This window comes from Pelodiscus sinensis, chromosome 3 (assembly GCF_049634645.1).
Source record: "Pelodiscus sinensis isolate JC-2024 chromosome 3, ASM4963464v1, whole genome shotgun sequence".
Classification (NCBI taxonomy): Eukaryota; Metazoa; Chordata; order Testudines; family Trionychidae; genus Pelodiscus; species Pelodiscus sinensis.
This window is the reverse complement of record NC_134713.1, coordinates 190,703,438-190,726,648: the sequence shown is the minus strand read 5'-3', so window position 1 is coordinate 190,726,648 and position 23,211 is coordinate 190,703,438. Positions and strand designations below refer to the sequence as shown.

At 46.5% G+C, this 23,211-nt stretch overlaps 1 protein-coding gene across 17 annotated transcripts in view; it reads left to right on the top strand.

The window, feature by feature from the left end:
• Window positions 1-23,211, top strand: part of PLCB4 (phospholipase C beta 4) — a 329,261-nt gene that overhangs the window by 110,092 nt on the left and 195,958 nt on the right. For all 17 annotated transcript variants that reach the window (XM_075925710.1, XM_075925708.1, XM_075925695.1 and 14 more), the window contains one exon: window positions 295-364. The gene's annotated coding sequence lies outside the window, so the exon portion shown is untranslated. The remainder of the gene's footprint in view (window positions 1-294; window positions 365-23,211) is intronic.

Below are 23,211 nucleotides of genomic sequence, written 5' to 3'. Positions count from 1 at the left end.
GCAAAAGCAATTAGATTCAGCTAACATTTATTCTGGCAAGATTACAAATATGGCAGTGTTATTCAAGTGCTTCTTTCTATTCTTTATGAATTATTTAGGATGCTTTACTAATGTTGAAATCTATCTGTGTGTGTGTGTGTGAGAGAGAGAGAGATTTAACAAAGGCATAGCCAACCCTTGTTTTTAAATGTTTCTCTTGATACCTTACGTTTCTGGACTTTCAAAGGGATATTTTTCCAGTAGGCAGTTTCAGTAGATGGTATCAGCTTATTAATTTGTTTTATTGTTTCACAGAAGGAAGACTTTCCCAGCACATCTGTCTAATCTGTCCAGCAATTTAACCAGCCAATCAAGAGCTACTTAGGTAAGTTAGCTGTTTGTGAACTAACAATGATAACATACAAACAGTTGCAAATATAATGTTAAGGGCTTTTTGTTTTATATAGAATTTTAAGCTGATGGTTTGACATATCACCTTTTGTTCTTGAATAATATACTGTATATTAGCTAATCTGTGCTTGGGTTCATAACGATTGTATTGTTTGGAGGCTCTATGTAGAACTGAATGAAAGGATCAGTGAATTACGATAGAGACGGGTAGCATGTTGTCTGGACCAAGATCAGACCAAGCTTAATAAAAGTGTCAATAGCTTGAACTGCACTGGGAAGTGAATAGGTAGCTATTGCAGATGTTGTATATTCCCTGTGGTTGACATTCATGAGCATTTGAGCAACTGCATTCTGCAGCAGCAGAATTTAGAGTAGCTGACAGGGTCAGACTTGAGGAAATCTCCTGGCAATAGTCAAAAGGTGGTGATGGTGTGGATGACCACTTTGGAGAGAGGGGTTTAATTATGTAGCAGACGGAATACCTGTGCTGTCTGTGAAGTCATTGAGGAATGAAAAGCCTGCTATTTGCAAACCTCCGTAACAAAGGCAGGGCATAACCCATTAATAAATAGGAGTGCAAACAGCGAGGGTACCCCTCCAGCTTTCTTTCTGTTTGTACTGACCTGGGTAACTGCCTCATGAAAGCAGAGCTAACAAAGGCCCAACAAAATCTGTAGTTCAGGTGATAGAAATGTAGCCGTGTTAGTCTGGGATAGTTGAAGCAAAATGCAGGACAATGTAGCACTTTAAAGACTAACAAGATGGTTTATTAGATGATGAGCTTTCGTGGGCCAGACCCACTTCCTCAGATCAAATAGTGGGAAGAAAGTAGTCACAACCTTATATACCAAAGGATACAATTAAAAAAAATGAACAAATATGAAAAGGACAAATCACATTGTGTGTTTGACTTTATTAGCTACTGACCCCACAGGGAACAGTGTGGATTTAAGATTGGTAGAATCTTGAGCCACCAGGATGAGAAATCTATGGAACTGATAATACATGTTTTTTACGTGGCCTATGTCGGGAAGAACTCTGATTGCATAGTCTCTGTCTGTTGCAACGGGAACTGAGATTTTAAGCACCCAGGGCAATCCATTTGGTTTGCTGTGACCTTATCTCACAACAGCATAACTCAACCTGCTCAGACCCCTTTCAATATCAGTTGTAGGGGAACAGCTGCCTGCCCATGTAAAGACTCCCAGGACAAAGTGTAAATCCCATTTATTACCTCTAAGTGTCCCCAGCCAGGGAGAGAAGCAATCCAGTCTATTAAAAATAATCAGCCACCTTTCCTAATAGTTCCCAAACCATACCACACTTTGGGTGTGTCTAAACTACACTCCTCCGCTGACAGAGGGATGTAGATTAGGCACATCACTGTTGCAAATGAAGCGGGGATTTAAATATCCCGCTCTTCATTTGAATAAAAATGGCCACCGCTTTTTGCCGATGCGGCACTTTGCCAGCAAAAAGCGACAGTCTACATGGGGATCGTTCAACAAAGAAAGCCTTTTCTGACCAATCCCTTATGCCTCGTGCAATGGTCGAAAAGGCTTTCCTTGTTGACCGATCCCCCATTTAGACTGCCGCTTTTCTGGCAAAGTGTCACGTCGGCAAAAAGCGGCAGCCATTTTTATTCAAATGAAGTGTGAGATATTCAAATCCCCGCTTCATTTGCAATAGCGATGTGTCTAATCTACATCCGTCTGTTGGCAGAGGGGTGTAGTTTAGACACACCCTTTGAGTGGCCAGGTGCCACGTTAATCCAACCCACACATGGAAATCATGTAGCTTTGTCCTGATTAATCTAGTACAATTAGGAGAAGGCCTTAGTATTACCCTCTCCCTCACCCCCCACTCTTCTCACACTCAAAACACACTCACCCTCAGGAGAGATGCACTCCACCTAAACATTGTAGAATGGACTGATTTGTACCATCAGAACCCTGGTATGAATTGACCCACTTCCATTGGCGCCTAACCAGCCCAACAAATCTCTGACCCCTTCCGTGGGCGTGATGGTCTTAAATATGGATTCTGCCACCCCATTCTGTGCTGGAGTGTCTATACAAAGCTGGGAACTCTAGAAAAGGCCCATTGAAGGATGGAAGCCAATGGAATAAGACTCCCTTCCCACATCCACTAAATTGTTGGCCATACAAGTATGCCAGTGCTAAACAAGACCAAACCCCTCTCATTTCTCAACCCTTATCTCTTCCTCTTTTCCACCCATCCGCTCGGAGTCGTTCAAGTGATACTCTGCAGCTAAATCCCGTATGGGGAGGGGTTGAAGAAAAATATCCCTTTCCTGAAAATACTCGTGGGGCTGTGGTGCTTTGGGTGCAACCAATTATTGTTCTCTCAGAAATTGTGGTTGGTTGAATTACTCCCAAGAGATACAGTAGCGAGCAATGGCCAGTCACTGTGGAACAGCAGCCTAAGTCTTTCTTTGAATTCGGTAGGTTCTGAAGAAATGCTACACTATGAGATTATTGCAAAATAAGTTATTTCAAAATAATAACTCCCCAAATAACTATTTTGAAAAAGGCATTATTCCTCATCACAAGCAGGGATTATTATTTCAAAATAACAAGCCCATTATTTTGAAATAATTTTGAAATAACTGGCTTGCTGTGTGGATGCTCACCTGGTTAATTCGAAATAAGGGGAGTTAGTTCAAAATAACTCCCTAGTGTAGACAGGCTCCCATATGACTGGCAGCGAATGAGGCTTGTGGTATCTAGTGGAACAGCAAACTTGACTGTTGTTTATTGTTTAAATAATAGAAGGGCAGTACTGCTTGCTGAATACCTATGTACTATTCTTCATCTTTAGTCAGTAGAAAAAACACAGCTCCAGCCTCTCTATCCAGATTTCTTCTCAGGATCACTGGTGTTGTATGTGACTGATTTTGCTGTAGCATTTGGAAGTTTAGAAAAATGCACGGATGCCTAGGGACACTAGAACAATAGGGGTTATTTTAATAAGAAAAAAACATGTTGATTGACATTTCAAGGGAAATATAAACATTGGATTCACATCCTTCTTAGCACTTAGGTTTTCCAGTGTGATTGTGCTGCATTTCAGAGTATTGTAATATTGTAACATTTTGAATCATGTGGGACTTTGCATTTGGATGAGTGTCTAATAAGTAACGGTTATTAAATGTTGATTTCAGTATTTCAAACGGCAATGTTAAGACTTAATCTCTAGCAGTGGGTTGCAGTTTCTCCTACCCAAATGACAAGCAATAGCAGCTACTATATCAGTCCCTACTACTACTACTATTATAATTTGCTTCCAGTAACACCCACAGTGTACTCTTGCTCAATGAACAATTAGCTAGTCATGATCCTTACCCTGATGAGCCTGAAATCTAATTAGACTTATTCAAGATCACACAGCAAATCCACATGATAGAACAAGTTAAAAATAGAAGAGTCCAAACGACCTGTAGTTCTCTTCTAATCACTACACCTCCCTTCCCTTCCCCCCACTATATCACATTGCTTTAAATAACATCCACTTACAATTTCTATTCCTTTTCTGGTACCTACTTCTGATAATCCCAGAATTATTTGGTTTTCGTGTGAATCCACAGCACTATGAATAACACTTTCAGAAGTACCTTCATAAATTTAAGTTTTGTTGGCTTTCGATTTTCCTCATGTAGGCATTTCACTGTGACTGTTTGGAAATCAAAAAGAAATGGGTTTTTCCCCTCATCTGGTAAACATTTGTCAGACTTTCGCTCTTTGTCCTCTGAAGACCATAACAGTATAATAATTGAATAGGCTAGATGTATCTGCATAATCTCTGAGGGTATGTCTACACTACAAAGGTAATTCGAACTAACAGCCGTTAGTTCAAATTAACTTTAATAGCGGCTATACATACAAACCGCTATTTCGAAGCTAAATCGAACTAGCAGAGTGCTTAATTCGAACTAGGTAAACCTCATTCTACGGGGAGTAACGTCTAGTTTGAATTAAGGGCTGTGTAGCCACTTAATTCAAACTAGTTGGAGGCTAGCCCTTCCTAGGTTGCCCTGGTGTCCACTCTGGGCCAAACCAGGGAAACTTTTCTGCCCCCCTCCCGGCCCCAGAGCCCTTAAAGGGGCACGGTCTGGCTACAGTGCTCGTGCCAGTTGCAAGCCTGCCAGCACCCAGCCAGCAGACCCTGCATCTGGCACGGCATGAGCTAGCCACCCGCTGCCACCCAGCCCTCCGCCTCTTCATAGGGCCAGGCTGGCGGCTACCAAGAGCCTGACTGGGGCTGCAAGAGTCGGGCGCCCGTCTGGTCTAGTGCAGAGATCGTGGACCTCATTGAGGTTTGGGGGGAGGCCTCCAACGTCCACGACCTCCGCTCTAGGCACAGGAATGCAGCTGTCTAGGGCAGGATAACTGCCAGCCTGGCCACCAAAGGCCACATGCGAACCCAGGTGCAGGTTTGCATGAAAATCAAGTTGGTCCAGTGAGACCCCCAACCCTGAGCCAAGAACATAAGAATGGCCAAAGGTCCATCCAGCCCAGTAGCTTGTCTGCCGACAGCGGCCACCACCAGGTACCCTGGAGGGGATGGACCAAAGACAATGACCAAGCGATTTGTCTCGTGCCATCCATCTCCAACCTTCCACAAACAGAGGCCAGGGACACCTTTCTTACCCCCTGGCGAATAGTACTCCATGGACCCAACCTGTTATAGTTCTAGCCTTCACAGCCTCCTGTGGCAAAGAGTTCCACAGATTGACTATGTGCTGTGTGAAGAAGAACTTTCTTTTATTAGTTTTAAACCTGCTGTCCATTAATTTCATTTGGTGTCCTCTAGCCCTTATATTTTGGGAACTAATGAAGAACTTTTCTTTATTCACCACGTCCACACCACTCGTGATTTTATAGACCTCTATCAAATCCCACCTCAGTCTCCTCTTTTCTAAGCTGAAAAGTCCCAGTCTCTTTAGCCTCTCTTCATAAGGGACCTGTTCCAAACCCCTGATCATTTTAGTTGCCCTTTTCTGAACCCTTTCCAAGGCCTAAATATCTTTTTTGAGGTGAGGAGACCACATCTGTACACAGTACTGAAGATGTGGCGTACAATAGTTTTATACTTGCCCTCCTTCTTCCCCTGGCTTCCCCATTCCAGCTCCCTCCTCCCAGTTTTCCCCCTCCCCTCTCCCACCCTCTCTCTTCCCCTCTCCCACCTCCTTTTCCCAGTCTCCCCATAGGCTAATCCCCCCCCCCCCCAGTTTTGTTAAATAAGGAGTGTTTCTATTTTTGAACACGTGTCCTTTATTGTATACATCAGGAAGGGGGAGGGGCTAGAGAAGGGTAAGTGAAAGGAGGTGAGGGAGGAATGGGGCATGAGCCCCCGATGGGGAGGACTGGGGTGGCTCTGCGGGCTCCTCGGGGTGGAAGCTCTCCTGCAGGGCCTCCTGAATCCTGACAGCCCCCCGATTGACCCCGCCCGGATGGCAGCCTGCGGCAAGTGCAGCCGGGCTGATGGCCGAGTGCTGTGATGTGCTGAGTGTGGGCACTCAGGGCACTTCAAGACAGGACTGCTTTGCTTTCCCTCCTCGAGTTAGACAAGCAAGCGGGGAACCCCTGAGAACTGTCTGTCCGGGGTGGGGGTCGGGTCCCTTTAAGCACAGCCCTCAGCTAGCCTGAGGCAACAGCTCCGCACTCTAAGTCCTAACCTGATGCCCTGCCGCCACTGGTTCCAGCCAGCCTTAACTTCGGTTCAGGGTCCACTCAATGTGGACATGCTATGTTGAATTAGCAAAAGGCTAATTTGAATTAGTTTTTAGGTCTAGATGCACTAATTCAAATTAGCTTATTTTGAATTAACTAATTCAAATTAAGTTAGTTCGAATTAGTGCTGTAGTGTAGATATACCCTTAGAGATTTAAAACCTGAAATTGTTTGAATAACTCTTCTAATGCTATGACCTTCAAAGATAGGACTTTTGTAAATATCTCTAATTTTGATGTCGTCTGCCCATCAGAAGAGACATGGCAGATGCACAATAACCTATGTTAAGGTTTGCAAATGAATTGCAGAAGCTCAGAAGAGCAGGCCAATACAAAGAAAAAACTGCCATTCTCTGTGGAGCCCTTAATAGTGTTGAAATTGTCAAGTCTCAGTAAGGAGGAAGGAAAAAAAGTGGTAGAAGCATGATTACCTTTGAAGAAGAAAACTCAGCTGATACAATGCATTTCTGGAGCATTTTTTTAAGGTGTTTAGGTAGTTAAATGCTGCTTGTTATTTTGTGTGTGTGTATATGTGTGTGTGCGTGTGTTTAAAATGGAAGCTATTTCTAACAAAGAATTATGTCTAAACCCATCGTTTTAATGGTGTTTCGGGACCCAGGAAGACCAATAGACGGTGTGTGCAATCTTGGATTAACCTTTGAGGAGGAAGTAGTTAACTTTGATGTTTTTACACTCTCTATTTTTTTAATTTGACAGCCTGTTTGAGCATCCCCTGTGTTCAGATAGGCTTTTGTCACTGACAGCAGCACCTTAAAAGTGTAAAAACCTGCCAAAGAGACTCACTCTTTGCAATAGGAGACAAGTAACCACCTGTTCCTTCATTTTAATCAGATACACATGATTGCAGCATGTCTGAGACATTTTTAGCAGAATTAGGTCTAAGGAAATATTAGAAGCAACAACGGGTATGTAAGGGTGATGTTATTACAGGAAGCCTTCACATAGTTTATTTTAAAAAATTAATTTCAGCTGTTTTATGTCAGATTCTGTTTTGCTTGTTAACTACCATACTGTCAATTGAAGGCAGTGAATGATTTACTCCATAATGTATTATCAGTTTTACAGCATGGATTGCCTACCAAGAGTTGTCACAATGTTGATCCAGCCTGTGTCTTTTGCTTAGGAAAACTGAATTTATCATCTTAATATAACATTTTGCTTTCCTTAATCCTGAGGCTAGGACCCTGAGTCTCTTTGACCAAAGGGTCAGAAGTTTTGAAACCCCCCCCCCCCTTTTTTGCTTCAATGGAGCAGCTAATTGTTCTAAAGCAAAAACTAATGTGCCCTTTTGTTAAGGTGGTGGTTGGGAAATGTTACCTGGTAATGTAGCTTGTTAAACATTTTCTTTTTCCTAGTTGCAGAAACAATGATTGTGAGTACTTTAAAAAAGTCTGTAGGGGAGAGGGAACCAATATCTTGCTCTTTCCAGTTAACTACAGAATTATGAAGGCTTGGCTGCATCATAATTTGTTATACCCAGAGATGATAGACACAGGAAAGAAATTAAAGGTTGTCTAAAGTGGCCAAATTTGCAGAGTTTGGACAAAGCCTCATGAGGCATCTTATTTCTGTAGCTCTAATCTAATGTACCGAGTCACTTCTGGCTGCAGGTTTTTATACTCTGGACAAGTGTTAGAGACAGTTTTTTCCCATGGCTTGGATACATGAGGCTATCATAAAAACAAAGAGTGCTTTTTGGGGGAAAAAAAAATGTGTAGGTAGAAAGAGGGACAGTTGGCTAATTGCTGCCTCTGGAAACACATGTGCAGTTCCTCTGACCCAGTGGGATTACACATGTGTATTTGACGACAGAGTCTGGTTCATTAATGATAATTAGCTAAGCTGTGTTGTTTCCCCTCTTTGGCCATGTAACTAGTCCAAATTTGGGACCCTGCAGATATTCTGATCAGCTATAGAAATTGGCGGTATTCAGGTATTGTTTTGATGCAGTTTTGCTTATTTACAAAATGTACAAAGTCCTGTGTCCTTTGAACACAGGAAGAATCAAATAGCAAGTAACAGGTTTTTTAGCTCGCAGCACCAAGAGCAGTTTTTTCAGCCTCCATCCCCAACCCAAAAACGTATTCCAAAGTTTCTTCCAGTGGCTGCTACATAGTTTCAGCAGCTCCTTAAGTTGCTCCTCCCTCTTCATCTGTTTTGTCTCACTTGAGTTTCTATGTGATCTGTGACATTCTCTCTCTCTCTCTCTCTCTCTCCCCCTTTCTCTCCCAAAGTAAGTTAACATATTCCTTATTGTTTTATGGCTTGTCTGCTCTTAAAACAATGCAACTGCAGTGTTTCAGTGGAGACACGACCCACACTGACGGGAAGCATGTTCCCATTGGTGTAGGTCATCCACTTTCCCAAGAGGTTATAGCTAGGTTAACGGGAGAATTCTCACGTTGATTTAGCATTGTCTTCTGCTGGGGTTAGGTCAGTTTAACTGTGCTGCTAAGGCATGTGGGGTTTTCACACGCGTAGGTGACATGGTCCTGGTTTTAGCAGTGGGGTTGGACTTGATGACCTCCCGAGGACTCTTCCAACCCTATGATTCTATCTAGACCAGGCCTAAGATGGTCCATATATTCACACCCACATAAATTGAAGGGTGAGTTCACACTTACCAATCTCAATGGGGTTTTAACTCGACCAGTAACTTGCTCATCGGGGATGTTTATTCTGCAGTTAAACACCTGTGGCTGGTCCATGTCAGCTGACTCAGGCTGCTGGAGTTCGGTCTATGGGGGTGTTTAACTGTGGGATAGACATTTAGCTCTGAGCTGAAGCCCAGGTTCTGGGATTCTCACTCGTGGTAGGGTGGTGTCATTCTATGCACGGTCTCTGTGCAGTCCTTCCTCTGCATGAACAAAAAGGCTAAGATTATGCATGGCCCTTGCACATAAGTGACACGAGAGGAGAGCCTTGTTCTCCCCCCTTCTCCCCGTCAATAAACGCACTCTTACAAGGGATGTTAAGTATTGGTTAATTAACTAATTGAGTAATCGGGAATTTCCATTGACTGCTCGATTAGTTGATAAGGGGGGTGCTCCTGTTGAGGCTCTCCACTCAAACTGCACCCGGTGGGCTCTTGCTACCGTTTCAGTGCAGAGCCACAGTGGTCCCAGGGGTGGTGCGAGCTAGAACTGTTCAGTCCCGGCTCATGCCGCCCCCAAGAAGTAACTGGGACCACCCCTAGGACCGCTGTGGCTCTGCACTTGAGCTCTTTCTACATTTTGGGTGTGTCTACACAGCAATTCTATTATTTTGAAATAACAGACGGCTTATTCCGACTTCTGTAAGCCTCATTCTATGAAGAATAACTCCTATTTCGAAATAGCTATTTTCGAACTAAGGCATGTGTTGACGCTCCGCTGCTGCTATTTCGAAATAGAAGGGCTCTGGAGAGGGGCTTAAGTTATTCTTCCCAGGGCTCTAAATCGAGAGAGCACGTCTACATTAGGGAAACCTGCGTCGGACTAATTTTGAGGCTTCCCTGCAGTGTAGACATGCCGTTTTGAAATAAACTATTTCGGAATAACTATTCTGGAATAGCTTATTCCAAAATAACTGTGCAGTGTAGACGTAGCCTTCAAGTGCAGAGCCTCAGCGGGGTTAGTTCCTGGTGGCAGCACGAGCCGGGACTGCTGTGGCACTGCCTCCCCGTCCATCTCCAGCACACCACGGAGAGGATTCTGGGGGGCTTTTAAGCTGGCTCCCCCCAGCACTGGCTCCTTCTCACCTCCCCCTTGCTGCTTCTGATGTAGAGGAAGGGACTAGTCGAATAATCACTCGACTAGTTGCTTACGTCCCTAGGCTGGACTAGAGGCAGCAAGAGGGGGTAAGGGGGAGTACTTCAAAGCGACAGCGCCAGACTGAGTCCGGGGTCCCAGGCTCCGTGTGGCGCTGCTGCTTTGAAAAGCTGCCGCAGCATTTCAAAGGGGCAGCATCGCACAGCTGATCCTGGGCTCCGTGCGGTGCCGCCCCTTTGAAATGCCGCCGTGGGGTTTCAAAGCGTCAGCGCTGCACGGAGCTGGCTCCGTGTGGTGCTGCCACTTTGAAACGCCAGCATTTCAAAGCAGCAGCACCGCACTGAGCCTGGAGTCAGCTGGGGAGTCCCCAGCTGAACCCGGGATCCTCCGGCATTTCCGAGCAGCAGTGCCGAGCTCAGTGCAGCTGTCCCAGCCCTGCCACTTTTGGGAGGATGGAGCTGGGCCCTCCCCACTTTGCTGAGGGGCCCAACGAGTCTGTTGGTTCACCTGTGAGTGTGTCTTGCAGAATTGGACCCGGTATTGGTGTGTCTACCTCTCTGAGCCATTAAGAACAAATGAATCCATGTGGCTAAAGCTAACACTACGATTCTATTACTATCTCTGAAGCAGACCTCCATGGAAGTTATGCAATTAATAGTATTAAATTCATCCATCTTAGGTATATCTCCATATGTATATCTCATAGAACTGGAAGGGACCTTTAAAGGTCATTGAGTCCCGTCCGCTGCCCTCACGCCTGACAGATTTGCCCCAGATACCTAAATGGCCCCCTCAAGGATTGAACTCACAACTTTTAGTTTAGCAAGCTGTGGTAAGATGAGCGGGCGTGGGGTGAGGGGCCACCCCTGTCTTCCGCTAGCCTGTGCCTCTTTCCCTTCTGTCTCTGCCCCTCTTGCAGTGGCCACTGCGCCCTGGCTTGCTCTCAGCCGGGGAAGGGGAGGGCTCTCAACCCTCTGCCCCACTCACAGGCCGGCGGCAAGGGTTTGTCCTCCGGCGGGCTCAGCCCGCGTTGCTCCTTGAGCGGGGGGGGATCGGGGACTTCGGCCAACTGCACCCGTCCTCGGGTCCCGAGGGTGGGTCGTCCCGCTCTGGGGCTGGGCTGGGGGAGACCAGCGCTCTCCCTCCGGCACTCCGGCGTTGCTCCTCCGGCGGTTGCCTGCGGGAGTAGAGGGAATGCCGCCAGCCCCCTCCCCTTCCGGATCCTCCCCCTTTTGAGCCGGCACGCCTGAGACGTGCAGCTCCGTCCCCCGTCCACCTCCTCCCGGGTCCTATCGCCTGCCACGGGCGGCGCGCCTTCCGCCGTGCGCACCTGCCTGGCTGCCTCCCTGCTCAGCGGCCTCAGCTCCAGCCAGCCACTCTCCCCAGGGCCCCGCGTCACCCGGCGCCTCGGCGGGGGCACAGACGGCAGTGCGGGGAGCGTCTTCCCCGTCACACAAGCCAATGCTCAAACCACTGAGCTATCTCTCCCTCTTTTACATCCTTTTTGCTTTAGTATCCTGGAACCAACATGATTACAATACCGCATACTACACCTGTGTACTTGATTAAAAATATCTGCCTATTTGTTTCTCTTCTCTTCTCTTCTTTCGCACCTCATGAGAGAATTGTGTCAATTTTATGCCAATTATCCATGGAAATTCGTAGCAGCCACTGAATAAAGTGCAGTGCTTGAAGTTTATTTAGTACAGGCAGTCCCCGGGTTACGTACAAGATAGGGACTGTAGGTTTGTTCTTAAGTTGAATCTATGTAAGTCGGAACTGGCGTCAGCCGCTGCTGAAACTGATCAGTTTCAACCGCGGCTGAATCTGGACGCCAGTTCTGACTTACATACAGATTCAACTTAAGAAACCCAGGCGTCCCCAAGTCAGCTGCCGCTGAAACTGATCAGTGGCTGATTCCAGGAAGCCTGGGGCAGAGCAACTCTGCCTCGGGCTTCCTGTAGTCAGCTGCTGGTCAGTTTCAGCAGCGGCTGACTTGGGGACGCCTGGGGCAGAGCAGCTGGGGTGCTGCTGGGTTGCTCCAGTAGCGCCGCTCCTTGGCGCTACTGGAGCAACCCAGCAGCACCCCAGCTGCTCTGCCCCAGGCGTCCTGATTCAGCCGCTGCTGAAACTGACCAGCAGCGACTGAATCAGGACGCCTGGGGCAGAGTAGCTGGGGTGCTGTGTGGGGAAAATCAAATAACTCCAATTGTGTCAAAGGGGGGACTGTGCAGAAATCAAAACTCTCTAAAAGAAAACTGCTGTAAGGTTTAAAAAGTTTTCCAGGCCTCTCTCCCTGTATCAGAGTGAAATCAAATTAACTCTAATCAAAGACCCTTACGAATGACTATCTCAAATTCATGGAGACTCCTAGTCTGTCACAAATTATCATGTAAACCCTTATCTTTGTTACAGTTTGCCTTGTAGACTCCTCCACTCAAGTTCTCATGTGGCTTTGTGTACTGTAAAAACTTACTTCTAGCACTCCTGGGGTGAACAGAAGTCTCAGAGTACTTCTGCTGAGACTTTGATATGTTAAAGAAGAACAATCCACAACTGAACTGTCTAAACATTCTGTATATAGGATACCTGAATCTGTCTGTCAGGGCTGCTGCTTCACTCTTGGAAGTGACAGCCTGCATGCATGCATCATAAAGTTTTCTCTTCTAGGTTTCTCTCCTGCCTCACTGATTTGACCTCCGGCCTCGGACCCTTCTGGGGGCTCTGTACCCCAGGGGAGCGAGATTTCCCCCTCAGCTGCCGGGTTGGTCTGGAGCGGCGCTGCGGGACCAACCCGGCAGCCCCCAACTGCTCTACCCCAGAGGTAGACAAGAAAAGCCTGGTCTGCTGGGGGGGGGCACTAGCTGCACCCCTCCCCCCCCCCCCCCAGCAGACCAGGGAGACGGGGGTGGCGGGACCGCCCAAGTCCTCCACGGCTTTGCTCCGTCTCCCTGGTCTGCTGACCTGGGAGACGCAGAGCAAAGCCGCAGAGCACGCGGGCAGCGGTTCAGTCCAGGCGCGACGCGGCTGTCCCACTGCTGGCGTGCTCCTAGGCTTTGCTCCCCATCTCCCTGGTCTCCCTGGTCTGCTGGACTGCAGGGAGACGGGGAGCAAAGCCTTGGAGCGCGCCCGCAGCGGGACAGCCCAGGCGCACTTGGGCTGTCCCCCTGCAGGCGTGCTCTGCGGCTTTGCTCCCCGTCTCCCTGGTCTGCTGGTCGGGAGACGGGGAGCAAAGCCGCGGAGCATGCCTGCAGGGGGACAGCTCAAGCACGCCCGGGCTGTCCCGCTGCAGGCGTGCTCCAAGGCTTTGCTCCCCGTCTCCCTGCAGACCAGGGAGATGGGGAGCAGCTTTTCTCGCCCCAGAAGACGGGGGCAGCGGACCGCGGACATAAGTCGGATCCGCGTAACTTGGGGACTGCCTGTATTGCATACTATTTGCATTCATAAAATGTCAGAGAGGTCTAATTTTTAATGTATAATAATTTTTAAACTTGTCCTTAAGAAAACAGATACATTCAGAGGTAGGGTGGGTGGGGGTGTGTGTGTGTGTGTGTGTGTGTGTGTGTGTGTGTGTGTGTGTGTGTGTGAAAATATATTTTCATTATAGCAACCTAACTGTTTGTTTGTCTGCTTCCAAAGAAACAAAAAAAAGAACACCCCACAAAAACAAAAAAGCAGACTTTTTGCCGTTTTAGTATCCTGGCAGTTTAACTCAGTATGAAACAGACCCATGTGAGGGTGGATTTGTTTGCTAGGTAAAACATCTCTATTGGAGTAGATACCTTGACTCCAGACCAGGAAGCTTAGTCATGGTGAGTGGCTACGTTGGCATGACAAGGGGGAAAATGCATGATCTACTTGGTTGCACTCCATTGTAGAGAGATGTTTCCTGATGACGCCTGAAAGTAAGGATTAATAAACACTATTGTTATCCCCAGCTGGCTTCCTACAATGCTATAATGCTACTCAAACTGATAGTAGACTATCCTAATGCAAACAGGCTGTCTTTCTTCAAGCCTACAATACTCCTGGATTGTAAGGATCTTTTTGTTTTTTCAAAGTTGGTATCTTAGTCTCAGGTGGTTTGAATCTCTCGGCAGTCCTGTATAACTAGAAAATGTATGATACAGGATTTTTTTCCCTGTAGTACTTTTGAGTTGATATGGGATGACAGTATTATTTCAGGCCGGCGGTCAGTCTAAGAAGGTTTCCATGGAGATTAATGATGTCATAGAGAAGCAAAGTCAGAGTGCAGTTTGCTAAAAAAGCAAGCCTCAATTGTGGTGTTGGAGAAGTAAAGTCTTTTGCCGGTAAGAAAAAGAAAAGGGAGTCCCAGCTTTTCTCTGTAGGAAAAAATAATCCCTGAAAAATATATTTTCTCAGTAGTTGCCCTTAGTCTGTGCTTAATATGTTCTACAGTAGAACTCATGCAGTGTGGTTGTTTTCATATAGTTGAACCAAATATTTTATATAATTATTTCAGACACGGGATGCTGTGTTTCTAGCATCTCTCATCATCTGCTTTAGTTTTGATAGATGTTCTTTTTAATAATGTGCAGAGTGGTCTCATATATTATCTTACTGAGCCAACTGGCTTTTGCTGCGTGCACTGAATTGTCTTGTGTTAGGGGTGATGCCTAGGTTTTCCCTTGCATGTATTTAAATGTCATGAACATCGGAATTAGAGTGGTATACAGCCTGCTTGATATTCTAATACAGGCAGTCCCTGGGTTACGTACAAGATAGGGACTGTAGGTTTGTTCTTAAGTTGAATCTGTATGTAAGTCGGAACTGGCGTCCAGATTCAGCCGCTGCTGAAACTGACCAGCGGCTGACTACAGGAAGCCGGAGGCGGAGTTGCTCTGCCCCGGGCTTCCTGGAATCAGCCGCTGATCAGTTTCAACAGCGGCTGAATCTGGACGTCAGTTCCGACTTACATACAGATTCAACTTAAGAACCCCAGGCGTCCCCAAGTCAGCTGCTGCTGAAACTGATCAGCGGCTGATTCCAGGAAGCCCGGGGCAGAGCAACTCTGCCTCGGGCTTCCTGTAGTCAGCCACTGGTCAGTTTCAGCAGCGGCTGACTTGGGGACGCCTGGGGCTAGGCAGCTGGGGTGCTGCCGGGTTGGTGCAGTAGCGCCCAGAGCGGCGCTGCAGGACCAACCGGCAGTGCCCCAGCTGCTCTACCACAGGCGTCCGGAGAAAAGCCTGGTCTGCTGGGGGGTGGGGGGGGGGACACACTAGCTACGCCGCCCTCCCCCCCCCCCCCCCAGCAGACCAGGGAGACACGGGCGGCGGACCGAGACGCACCGCGGTCCCGCCGCCTGGGTCCTCCGCGGCTTTGCTCCGCGTCTCCCTGGTCTGCTGGTCTACTGGAGACCAGCAGACCAGGGAGATGGGGAGCAAAGCCTCGGAGGACGCCGGCAGCGGGACAGCCGCGGCGCGTCTGGGCTGTCCCGCTGCCTGCGTGCTCCGCGGCTTTGCTCTGCGTCTCCCTGGTCTGCTGGGGGGCTCCCCGCCCCCCCAGCAGACCAGGGAGACGTGGAGCAGCTTTTTTCGCCCCGGAGGACGCGGGCGGCGGGACCACGGCGCATCTGGGCATCCTGCCGCTCCCGTCCTCCGGGGTGAGAAAAAACATAAGTCGGATCCGCGTAACTCGGGGACTGCTTGTACTTAAGTTGCCACTGGAGTGAAAAACAGGTGAAATCAGAAAATTAAAGTACTGTGAACTTCATACCGAATAACAAGATCAGAACATTTGGATCTCAAAATGTGCCCTACAAGTAACTGAAAACTATTACAGTTGACTGAGGAATTCCATGTTTTAAAAAAAAAATCCGTCAGTCCATGATGGAGAGATTACGAATAATCAATTGAATGTGTTAAAATGATACCGATAGCAGTAAAGATAAGAACTATTAATGGCTGGGATTTCTGAAAGCACCTAACGCCGATAGATGCCTGTTTCCTATTGAAATTCAGTAGTGTTGCTGGTGAGTTTCTATTCCAGATTGATGGGCAGTTCCTTGTCAGTCAATCACAGGTATCCCATTGTTGCCCTGGGTTTTGTGTGTCATTCACCTGACAGAAGATACCTTACCCCTCAGTTCCACAACCAGAGGGATGGTTTGTGCTACTTCAAAGCCTTTTCCAAAGATAAAGGTATCACAGATAAAAATAAAAGTAGTTTAACTTTTGCCCTTCTCTTAGTTTTGGGTGGGCAAGCATAGGAAAAAGGACTCTTAAAACAGCGAGTAATTTCTTTTTTTTTTTCTTCAGACTTTGAACCGGGGTCTATTTTTCAGCGTGTGTAAATTATTCTGTACATTGCAATTATGTCTGCAGTCTCCACCTGAATTTGGGGGCCCACTTTATATGTACTGAAGAGTTGCCCTAGGTTGTTTTCAATCTACATGGAAAAGATAGATAAAAGATTAGTAGAATACAAATACTTCTCCTAGTCTACAGATGGAGACTTGAGTCAGTAAGGCAGATAAAGTGATTTACCCGCGGTCACACAAGAGGTCTCTGGGAGAAAACTCAGTTCTCCAGAGTCATAGTTGAGGACCTTGGCCACAAGACCATAAAAAGGTGGTTTGGTGTGTGGGATATGGCTGAAATACCCACATAAGATGATTTAATTTGCAGGATAAAGAAATTTAGAATTCTGCAAATTGTACCTCACGTGTGCAATGGGGTGTACCCAGTCTTTTAAAAATACAGGGAGACAGGTGATCCCATTTCAGGGTGTTAGAATAAACAAAGGTTCAGAAAGTAGCCTGGTAGGGGGAAAAGAGGAAGTGTTCCTGGCGAAAGAGGAGATGGAGGAGGAAGGAAAACCCCAAGATACTGTTCCTTTAAGGGCCCAGAATCAGGAGACCTGTAATATATTGTTCCGCTCTCTTCCAGTTGATAGTAGAGGGCACTTTATAGACTGCCTCCCCTTTTAGAACGGGAGACATTGACAGGAGAAGGAAGCCAGAGCCAAGCAGCAGCCGCAAAAGGCTTTGGGACAGGCAGCTTTGTGTAGACCAGACTGACAGAGAGAATTCTGGGCAATGGCCGTAAGAACCGTGGAATTGAGAGTATGGTCTGTGCTGGGGGCATATTGACGGTTGTTTGGATGATTTCATGGTTAGGGTCTGTCAGGACTACGTGAACTTTATTTGATATTAAAGAAGCCCTGGGTAGGGTGCTGTGAGCCTCAGCAGAGACGGTGGACTGCTTAAGGGACCCCCAAGAGGTGAAGAATGGGGGCAAGTGCCTGCAAAACAACCTCTGGCCACTAGAGGGCGCTCAGTAAGCGCCCACTTTGCTAACAATGAGTATTTATTACTCAGATGAGTATTCCCACTGATGGCTACTATGTGAGCAAAGGACCATTGAGAAGACTCATAATTTGCATGCAGGGTTGCCAACTTTCTAATGGCACAAAACTGAACACCATTGACCCCGCCCCTTTTCTTCCCGCTCTCCTCCCTCTGTAGCGCACTCTCCGCCACCCTCACTCATTTTCACCAGTTTGGATGCTGAGATGCAAAAGGGATTTCTGAGCTGGGGCTGAGAGGTATGGTGTGCAGCAGTGGGCTCTGAGCTGGAGCTGAGGAGGTTGGAATGTGGGAGAAGGTGCAGGCTCTGGAAGTGAGTTTGGGAATACGTCTACACTGCATGGCTATTTTGGAATACTGGAAGTATCCCAAAATAGTTACCCTGCATCTACATAAGCCTCTTTCAAAATAATGGGCATGCTGTTTCGGCATCCTGGTAACCCTCGTTCCACAAGAGATAAGGGATGTCTCGAAACAGTGCGTTATTTCAAAATTTGGTGCTGTATAGATGAGCCAATTTCGAAATAAGCTATTTAAAAATAATTTGAAATAAGATATGCAATTTTGTAGTGCAAATTGCGTATCTTATTTCAATTTTAGGGTGCTTTGTAGATGCACTTTGGGTGCTGTAGGGGTTTCCAACCTGGGATACACAGGGTTGCTGTGTGGTTTGAGGTGCGAGGTCTGGGAGGGAGTTAGGGTACAGGAGAGGTTTCTGACCGGGGATACAGTCTTCAGGGTGCAGGCTCCAGCAAGGCAGCTCTTACCTCATGTGGCTCCTGGTTGATGGTACGGTAGGGCTAAGGCAGGCTCCCTGCCTGCCCTGGCTCCATGCTGCTCCTGGAAGTGGCCAGCATGTCCAGCCCCTAGACAGAGGCATGGCCAGGCAGCTCTGTATGCTGCCCACACCCACAAGCACTTCAGCTCCCATTGGTTGTTGTTCCCAGCTAATGGGAGCTACAGAGTGTGCACTGGGTGCGAGGGCAGTGCGGGCAAGGGCAGCCAGTTACCAAAGTACCCAAACCATGTGAATTTCTATTTTTATTGCTTATTCAGAAACCAGACACTTACACTCTTAGGGTATGTATACATTTCAACCCTCTTTCGAGAGAGGGATGCAAATATAGACATTCGATATTGCAAATGAAGCTGGGATTTAAATATCCTGTGCTTCATTTGCATATTCATGGTATGGTGCTATTTCGAAATAGCGCTATTTTGAAAAAAGAAACGCTATCTAGACATGGTTATTTTGAAAGAAAACCCTTCTTGTAAAATATCCCTTATTCCTCTTAAAACGAGGTTTACCAGTTATTTTGGAAGAAGGGTTTTCTTTCGAAATAACCACGTCTAGATGGCGTTTCTTTTTTCGAAATAGTGCCATAACACAAATATGCAAATGAAGTAGGGATATTTAAATTCCGGCTTCATTTGCAATTTCGAATGTCTACATTTGCATCCTCTCTTGAAAGAGGGTGCAAGTGTAGACATACCCTTCGTTTTACATTTTGGAAAAAGGAATTCCCTTGAGACTTTTGTCAGATTTCAACAGAAAAGGACTTTCTTTTTCAAGCATTCGCTCTCGTCCATTCCAATTAGGTATGTGTATGCCACATGCATGATCATTGGAAGGTTTTTCCTCTAGCAGTACCTGTTGGGTCATAGAATCATAGAATAATAGGACTGGAAGGGACCTTGAGAGGTCATCGAGTCCAGCCCCTCCGTCCTCAAGGCAGGACCAAGCTCCGTCTACACCATCCCTGACAGATGTCTATCTAACCTGTTCTTAAATACCTCCAGAGAGGGAGATTCCACCACCTCCCTTGGCAATTTATTCCAATATTTGACCACCCTGACAGTTAGGAATTTTTTCCTAATGTCCAATCTAAACCTCCCCTGATGCACTTTAAGCCCATTACTCCTTGTCCTGTCCTCAGAAACCAAGAGGAACAAATTTTCTCCTTCCTCCTTGTGACACCCTTTTAGATATTTGAAAGCCGCTATCATGTCCCCCCTTAATCTTCTTTTTTCCAAACTAAACAAGCCCAGTTCATGAAGCCTGGCTTCATAGGTCATGTTCTCTAAACCTTTAATCATTCTTGTCGCTCTTCTCTGTACCCTTTCCAATTTCTCCACATCTTTCTTGAAATGTGGCGCCCAGAACTGGACACAGTACTCCAGCTGAGGCCTAACTAGTGCAGAGTAGAGCGGCAGAATGACTTCACGAGTTTTGCTTACAACACACCTGTTGATACAACCTAGAATCATATTTGCTTTTTTTGCAACAGCATCACACTGTTGACTCATATTCAACTTGTGGTCCACTATGACCCCTAGATCCCTTTCCGCCATGCTCCTTCCTAGACAGTCGCTTCCCATCTTGTATGTATGGAACTGATTGTTCCTTCCTAAGTGGAGCACTTTGCATTTCTCTTTATTAAACCTCATCCTGTTTACCTCTGACCATTTCTCTAACTTGCTAAGGTCATTTTGAATTATGTCCCTATCCTCCAAAGAAGTTGCAACCCCACCCAGTTTGGTATCATCTGCAAACTTAATAAGCGTACTCTCTATCCCAATATCTACATCATTGATGAAGATATTGAACAATACGGGTCCCAAAACAGACCCTTGCGGCACTCCACTTGTTATCCCTTTCCAGCAGGATTTAGCACCGTTAACAACAACTCTCTGACTACGGTTATCCAGCCAATTATGCACCCACCTTATCGTGGCCCTATCTAAGTTATATTTGCCTAGTTTATCAATAAGAATATCATGCGAGACCGTATCAAATGCCTTACTAAAGTCTAGGTATATGACATCCACCGCTTCTCCCTTATCCACAAGGCTCGTTATCCTATCAAAGAAAGCTATCAGATTAGTTTGGCATGACTTGTTCTTCACAAACCCATGCTGGCTATTCCCTGTCACTTTATTACCTTCCAAGTGTTTGCACATGATTTCCTTAATTACCTGCTCCATTATCTTCCCTGGGACAGACGTTAAACTGACCGGTCTGTAGTTTCCTGGGTTGTTCTTATTCCCCTTTTTATAGATGGGCACAATATTTGCCCTTTTCCAGTCTTCTGGAATCTCCCCTGTCTGCCATGCTTTTTCAAAAATCATAGCTAAAGGCTCAGATACCTCCTCTATCAGCTCCTTGAGTATCCTGGGATGCATTTCATCAGGACCTGGTGACTTGCTGACATCTAACTTTCCTAAGTGATTTTTAACTTGTTCTTTTTGTTTCCTATCTTCTAAACTTACCCTCTCTCTGCTTGTATTCACTACGTTAGGCACACCTCCAGACTTCTCGGTGAAGACCGAAACAAAGAAGTCATTGAGCATCTCTGCCATTTCCAAGTTTCCTGTTACTGCTTCTCCCTCCTCACTAAGCAGTGGGCCTACCCTGTCCTTGGTCTTCCTCTTGCTTTTAATGTATTTATAAAAGGTCTTCTTGTTTCCCTTTATGCCTGTAGCTAGTTTGATCTCATTTTGTGCCATTGCCTTTCTAATCTTGCCCCTGCATTCCCGTGTTGCTTGCCTATATTCATCCTTTGTTATTTGTCCTAGTTTCCATTTTTTATATGACTCCTTTTTTATTTTGAGATCATGCAAGATCTCCTTGTTAAGCCAAGCTGGTCTTTTGCCATATTTTCTATCTTTCCTACACAGCGGAATTGTTTGCTTTTGGGCCCTTAACAATGTCCCTTTGAAATACTTCCAACTCTCCTCAGTTGTTTTTCCCTTCAGTCTTGCTTCCCATGGGACCTTACCTACAAGTTCTCTGAGCGTGTCATTTGTGGAGCTCCCCTGGAGTGGTGCCTTTATGGCAGTGGATATAGGTCTTTACAGACCCACCGCCTGCTAACTTTCTTCTTACCACCAGTGATGGTTGTTGGAACAGCTCAGTCTTGCTGTCTACAAGTGGCTATCCAGCAGTCTTTCTTGAATAGTTGTTGTAAAGAGTGAGTTAACAAGTGAGTTAATTAGCTACCTAGTTAGCTGGTTTGTTAGTTCATTTTTAGCTGCAGCATCTTCCCCATTTTCCTTTCCCCAGACCTCGCTTCTAGGGATTTAGGCTCTGTGCAAAGTGCCTGAAGCCTATGTACATGGTGATCTTCATGACTCCTTCCTCAAGTACCTCAAGGAGGGCTATCAGGTAGATAAGTGCAAGATTTGCTCAGGCTTTAAGGCCAAAACAAAGGAGAGGCACTCTTGCCTAGAGCTCCTCCTAATGCAGGGGCGGGCAATACTTTTTGATGGGTGGCCACTCCAAGATTTCGGAAAGTGGTCAAGGGCCACACTCTTCCATGATAGTAATGGAGCAGGTGCGGGGTCTGGGATGGAGGTTGAGTGCAGAAGGGAGCTTAGGGTAAGGCATTGGGGTGCAGGAGGGAGAGTAGGGTCTGGGAAGGAGGTTGGGTGAAGGAGGCGGTTGTGACCTAGGGCAGGAGACTGGGGTGCAAGAGGTAGGGTTGTGAGCTAGGGCAGGAGGGGATTGTGATCTGGGGCAGGGCATTGGGGCAGGGCATCTGGGGCAGGGCATTGCTAGATCTGGGAGGAGGTATCGGTGTAGGAGGGGGGCAGAGGGTTGGGGAAGAGAACAGCTGGGGTGCCAGAGGCGGGCTCTGGCCAGGAGACTTTCCAGCCAGCAGCCCAACCAGCGTGCCTGTCTACAGAGCTAAATGCTTGTAGAGCTTAACACGTTTCTCAGCCAACCTGCTTGCTTGCCTGCCCTGTGCCTCCCCAGGCTGCAGGGCCGTGTGCTTGTGTGAATAACTGAGCCAGAGGGGAGGGAGGCGTGGTGCTTTGTGCTGCCTGTGGCACCTTTTAGAATAACAGACATGCATCTGACAAAGTGGGTCTTTGCCCATGAAAGCTTATGCTCCAATACAACTGTTAGTCTATAAGGTGCCACAGGACTCCTTGTCGCAAGAGCTTGAGTGTCATCCAGTGCTTTCCTAGCACAAGTGCCTATTCAGGATATATACATAGCAGCCACGTGGACCACCATTCACACCTTCACCTCACATTATGCAATCTTTGAACAGTGCAGAGATGATGCAGTTTTTGGTAGGGCAGTGCTAAAGTCTGTGATCAGATGAACTCCAATGACTCCTCCAAGGGCACTACTTGGGAGTCAGCTAATGGGAATGGATATAAGCAAAAGAGAAACTGATTGCCTACCTTGGGTAACTGTTGTTTTTTGAGACCTGTTGGTCATGTCCGTTCCAATCCCACCGATCTATCCTGTGCTGCAGTATTCTGGCAAGAAGGAATTGAGCAGGCGGTGGATTGGCAGGAACTTGTATACGCTGCCATAAAGGCACCGTTCCAGCAGCCTCCATGATTGGGCATGTGGCATGTGCACGCCTAATTTGAAAGGACATGACCAGCACACATTGAAGAACAATAGTTATGAGAGGCCGGTAACCATTTTTTTCCCACTTAGGTTCTACTTTTCTGAAAAATTAGATTAAGACAGTAACAGATTATCCGACAGACTCGGTCTAGCAGAGCAGCTGACAACATCCTCTGATAATAAGGGCAAGTGAATACATTCCACAAATTCACTGTTCCAGTTTTTAGACTGATTATTTTGATAAATTAAGTTTCCCTTTGCTTTTCTTAATTTTGAGGGAAATGTTTGTTCTTCTCAGCAGCGTAGCCTAATAGCACCAAAGGTGAAATAGCTTTTGATAATGTCCTCTGAAGAATAGATCACTGCAATACATGTTATTTGAATGGGGCTGCTTGTTCTTATTGGGTACTGAGCACTTTTAGAAAATCTAGCCACTTCATTCAGGTGCCCAAATGGAAACAAAATTCTGTGGAAGTATCTAGCCCCATTTATAGGTGCTGAACGATTTTGAAAATCCAGCTCTTCATGTACAGTATAATGTTTAATCTATGTGTAATTGTTGTACAGTAGTAGATCAGGGTGTGCAAACCTTCTTTACTATGAT